The sequence below is a fragment of the Heterodontus francisci genome, unplaced genomic scaffold (assembly GCF_036365525.1).
Source record: "Heterodontus francisci isolate sHetFra1 unplaced genomic scaffold, sHetFra1.hap1 HAP1_SCAFFOLD_51_2, whole genome shotgun sequence".
Classification (NCBI taxonomy): domain Eukaryota; kingdom Metazoa; phylum Chordata; class Chondrichthyes; order Heterodontiformes; family Heterodontidae; genus Heterodontus; species Heterodontus francisci.
The window spans coordinates 2,732,222-2,738,216 of NW_027141369.1; positions in this window are offsets into that span (position 1 = coordinate 2,732,222).

Below are 5,995 nucleotides of genomic sequence, written 5' to 3' on the forward strand. Positions count from 1 at the left end.
TATCACAAACAACAGTGGTCCCAGCACGGATCCCTGTGGAACACCACTGTTCACACGTCTCCATTTTGAGAAACTCCCTTCTACTGCTATTCTCTGTCTCCTGTTGCCCAGCCAGTTCTTTATCCATCTAACTAGTACACCCTGGACCCCATGCGACTTCACGTTCTCCATCAGCCTACCATGGGAACCTTATCAAACGCCTTACTGAAGTCCATGTATATGACATCTACAGCCCTTCCCACATCAATCAACTTTGTCACTTCCTCAAAGAATTCTATTAAGTTGGTAAGACATGACCTTCCCTGCACAAAACCATGTTGCCGATCACTGATAAGCCCATTTTCTTCCAAATGGGAATAGATCCTATCCCTCAGTATCTTCTCCAGCAGCTTCCCTACCACTGACGTCAGGCTCACCGGTCTATAATTACCTGGATTATCCCTGCTACCCTTCTTAAACAAGGGGACAACATTAGCAATTCTCCAGTCCTCCGGGACCTCACCCGTGTTTAAGGATGCTGCAAAGATATCTGTTAAGGCCCCAGCTATTTCCTCTCTCGCTTCCCTCAGAAACCTGGGATAGATCCCATCCGGACCTGGGGACTTGTCCACCTTAATGCCTTTTAGAATATCCAACACTTCCTCCCTCCTTATGCCGACTTGACCTAGAGTAATCAAACATCTGTCCCTAACCTCAACATCCGTCATGTCCCTCTCCTCGGTGAATACCGATGCAAAGTACTCGTTTAGAATCTCACCCATTTTCTCTGACTCCACGCATAACTTTCCTCCTTTGTCCTTGAGTGGGCCAATCCTTTCTCTAGTTACCCTCTTTCTCCTTATATATGAATAAAAGGCTTTGGGATTTTCCTTAACCCTGTTTGCTAAAGATATTTCATGACCCCTTTTAGCCCTCTTAATTCCTCGTTTCAGATTGGTCCTACATTCCCGATATTCTTTCAAAGCTTCGTCTTTCTTCAGCCTCCTAGACCTTATGTATGCTTCCTTTTTCCTCTTAGCTAGTTTCACAATTTCACCTGTCATCCATGGTTCTCTAATCTTGCCATTTCTATCCCTCATTTTCACAGGAACATGTCTCTCCTGCACGCTAATCAACCTCTCTTTAAAAGCCTCCCACATATCAAATGTGGATTTACCTTCAAACAGCTGCTCCCAATCTACATTCCCCAGCTCCTGCCGAATTTTGGTATAGTTGGCCTTCCCCCAATTTAGCACTCTTCCTTTAGGACCACTCTCGTCTTTGTCCATGAGTATTCTAAATCTTACGGAATTGTGATCACTATTCCCAAAGTAGTCCCCAACTGAAACTTCAACCACCTGGCCGGGCTCATTCCCCAACACCAGGTCCAGTATGGCCCCTTCCCGAGTTGGACTATTTACATACTGCTCTAGAAAACCCTCCTGGATGCTCCTTACAAATTCTGTTCCATCTAGACCTCTAACACTATGTGAATCCCAGTCAATGTTGGGAAAATTAAAATCTCCTATCACCACCACCCTGTTGCTCCTACATCTTTCCATAATCTGTTTACATATTTGTACCTCTATCTCACGCTTGCTGTTGGGAGGCCTGTAGTACAGCCCCAACATTGTTACCGCACCCTTCCTATTTCTGAGTTCTGCCCATATTGCCTCACTGCTCGAGTCCTCCATAGTGCCCTCCTTCAGCACAGCTGTGATATCCTCTTTGACCAGTAATGCAACTCCTCCACCCCTTTTACCTCCCTCTCTATCCCGCCAGAAGCATCGATATCCTGGGATATTTAGTTGCCAATCATGCCCTTCCCTCAACCAAGTCTCAGTAATAGCAATAACATCATACTCCCAGCTACTAATCCAAGCCCTAAGTTCATCTGCCTTACCTACTACACTTCTTGCATTAAAACAAATGCACCAGTCCCTTTGCGTTCATCATCTGCTCCCTGTCTACTCTTTCCCTTAGTCACGCTGACTTCATTATCTAGTTCCTTACAGGCTTTAGTTACTACCTCCTTACTGTCCACTGACCTCCTCATTTGGTTCCCATCCCCCTGCCACATTAGTTTAAACCCTCCCCAACAGTGTTAGCAAAAGCACCCCAAGAACATTGGTTCCAGTCCAGCCCAGGTGTAGACCGTCCAATTTGTAATAGTCCCACCTCCCCCAGAACCGGTCCCAATGTCCCAAAAATCTGAACCCCTCCCTCCTGCATCATCTCTCAAGCCACGCATTCATCCTGACTATTCTTTCATTTCTACTCTTATTTGCATGTGGCACTGGTAGCAATCCTGAGATTACTACCCCTGAGGTCCTACTTTTTAACTTGGCTCCTAACTCCCTAAATTCTGCTTGTAGGACCTCATCCTGTTTTTACCTCTATCATTGGTGCCTATGTGCACAATGACAACTGGCTGTTCACCCTCCCCCTTCAGAATGTTCTGCAGCCGATCTGAGATATCCCTGACCCGTGCACCTGGGAGGCAACATACCATTCGGGAGCCTCGTTTTCGACCACAGAACCGCCTATCTACTCCCCTTACAATTGAATCCCCTATGACTATAGCCTTCCACTCTTTATCCCGCCCTTCTGAACAGCAGAGCCAGCCACGGTGCCATGAACCTGGCTACTGCTGCCTTCCCCTGGTGAGCCATCTCCCTCAACAGTATCCAAAACAGTATACCTGTTTTGGAGGGAGATGACCGCAGAGGACACCTGCACTGCCTTCCTGCTCTTTCTCTGCCTTTTGGTCACCCATTTCCTTTCTCCCTCAGCAATCCTAATCTGCGGTGTGACCAATTCGCTAAACGTGCTATCCACGACCTCCTCAGCATCGCGGATGTTCCAAAGTGAGTCCATCCGCAGCTCCAGAGCCGTCATGCGGTCTAACAAGAGCTGCAGCTGGACACAATTCCAACACTTGAAGGAGTCAGGGACATCAGCCGTGTCCCTGAGCTCCCACATTGAGCAAGAGGAGCACAACACGGGTCTGAGACCTCCTGCCATTTTTAATCTTAAGCTTAACTTAGTCTTAACTTAGATAAATGAAAAAGGAACGAAAAGTTTTTACCAATCACACGAAAAAAAAATAAATAGAAAAAGCCTTACCTTATCTGCACACCACCGAGTCGTTTTTTTTTGGTCAGAGGAGGAGGTCGGGTGGGAGACACTACATGTGTAGGGTCTCGGGTTCAGCCGCTGCCCAAATATATAGGATTTACTTACCCAGCTGCCACCTCACTCTCCCTGTCGCCGCTGCAAAAAGAAACTGCCGAAACAAAAAGATAAGTTTATATAAGTTGTAAACTCACTTCCCCAGCTGTCACCTCGCTCTCCCTGTCGCCGCTAAAGGCAATCTTACCTAATGAACCAGTGTTGGCTGCTCCAAATTTTCCGAAACCCTTTAAAATAGCGATCGATTCTAGCGACCTGGGGGTTGGTGCAGTCCAATTGCAGGATGACAAATCGGGCATAGAGAAGCCAGTCGGGTACTTTTCAAGAAAACTAAATTGGCATCAAAAAAGTATTCCACTGTGGAAAAAGAAACATTCGGACTTTTGCTGGCTCTCAAACATTTCAAAGTATATGTCCGCCAGGACGATAAAGAAACACTAATATAAACTGACAATAACCCATTAACATTTGTGGATAAGTTTAAAAACCAAAATACTAGAATATTTAGATGGAGTTTGTTGCTACAGCCTGATCATTTGAAAATTGTACATATTTTGGGGAAGAACAATGTTATCGCCAGCGCTTTGTCATGAATTTAATTTAACTATGCTAAGTTATGTAGATGGCGATGGTACAAAGAAAATGTTGTGAATTATCACTGGGGTAAATGGGTGTGTGAATGTGAGAAAATGTTAAGAATGTTTTTTTCCCAGTTTCTTTGAAGTGCAGGGGCAAGAATGAACACCTATCATTTGGAGAAACTGCAAGAGAAGAAGATCCTTGTCCACTCAACACAGTATTGGGCTGGCAGTCAAGTAAGCTTGGATGCAGCTTGCTGTGAAATGGCATGAGACTGACATCTCGTGGTGTGAAATAGAACTGCAAGAGCAAAATTGATTGATAATAAATAGCAAGGTGGGAATGTCAGCTGTGAGGGGGATACAAAGGGCCGGATTTTATTTGGTTCACTCCCCCCGACATTCCTGCACTGCTCCAATTCTGGTCTTTTGAGCATCGCTGATTTTAATCGCTCCACCGCTGGCGGCTGTGCCATCAGCTGTCCAGGCCCGAAGCCTGAGATTTCCCTCCCTGAACTCTCCGCCTCTCCACCTCTCTTCCCTCCTTTAAAACACTCATGGAAGCTACTTCTGTGACCAAGCTTTTGGCCATCTGCTCTAATATGGTCTTATGTGGTTCGGGGTCAAATTTTGCTTTCCGACACTCCCGTACTTTAAAGATGCTCCAGAAATTTACACACAAGTTGTTGTTGATTTTGGTCTGGAATGTATTGCCTGAGAGGATGGTGGAAGGAGACTCAATCGTAAGGTTGAAAAGGGAATTTCGATAAATCGTTGAAAGGAAATGAAAGAGCTGCCACAGGCACGATGGGCCGCCCTGGTTGTAGATGTCGTCGTCATCCTTCCTTCGACATGAGATGATGGACGTGCAGCAAATCCATTGGCGATGGGATAGTTTCCCATGGTGCACTTTGTCCGATAGCTGAAGAGGTCAATCTGTGAGAGGCAGGTTCTTCCACAAGTGACACATATGAGGTGGGATTATCAGGTGTCGCTGTTTTCCATGTTGGCACCTGCTGTCAAGCTGCTGTAGTCACTGATCGTCATGGTGACGCACACACCAGTCCAGGGGTAATATCACCATTTCCCTCTGTTGTTGGCCAGTGTCTCCCATGTGTGAAAATCGATGTTTCGGGCCTTCATGTCCTGCTTGCAGGCATCCTTGAAGTGGGGCTTTGGGCATCCAACTGGTCTTCTGTCTCCGGCGACCTCCCCATACAGAATACCCTTGGGAATGTGTCATCTTCCATCCTGCGAACGTGCCTGAGCCAGCAAAGTCACCTCTGCTTGACGAGTGTGAGCATACTCGGGAGATTTGCTTTTGAAAGCATTGTTACATTTGTGATTTTGTCCAGTCTTTATTTGCGCAGTGTCTCACTGTCTTTTGCACAACTGCCTTGGCTAATTTCAAGTCATATAATGTTCTGGCTGCTGGTTTCATGTTGTGCATCAGGTCGGTTCTGCTTTTTGCTTAAATAACAGATGTCATCTCTGCTGAGTAGGTGGGGAAGAAACAGTTGCCCACCTCCTTCTGGAATGTGTCTTTGCAAAGCAGGTGTGGAAAGAGATGCAGTGGTTTTTGTCGAGATTCATCCCAAGCAGCTCTGTAACACAGGAGTCTGTGCTCTACGGGCTGTTCCCAGGGATGCACACCGAGATAAACATCAACTGCTGCTGGAGGACCATCAATTTGGTGAAAGAAGCTCTTTGGTCTGCCCTAAACTTGCTGGTCTTCCAGCGCAAAGAGTTGTTCACGACCGAGTGTTGCAGACTGGCACATTCCAAGGTCCAGGACTACGTGCTGAGGGACACACTAAAGCTTGGGGTAGCCACTGCAAAGGCTCAATGTGGAAAGACCACTGTGTAAGGTCCTCCCGCCATAGTGAACTAAGGAACTGGACCCATGGGAAACCCCTCGGGCTGTATACACCAGATATGATTTTGCTGTAAAATGTACATGGCAGGTAAAATGGAATGGAAGGGTTGTGAGGCAACTCACCCCTCTATTGAAGAAAACTTAATGAACCAGATCGAAGAAAGGAGTGAGATAGAGAGTAAAATAGCCCTGGTCTGTTCCTACTAACCCCCCGACACCCGACTTAAAATGGCATCATTTTCTCCTGCTTCTGCACATTCTAATCCATTGATGTTTGCAAACCTTTCATCTGTCCCTTTAATTCCTGTTTCCTAATCCATTGATGTTTCACAATATCCCAATCCATTGATATAACTCAGTCCATAGAATT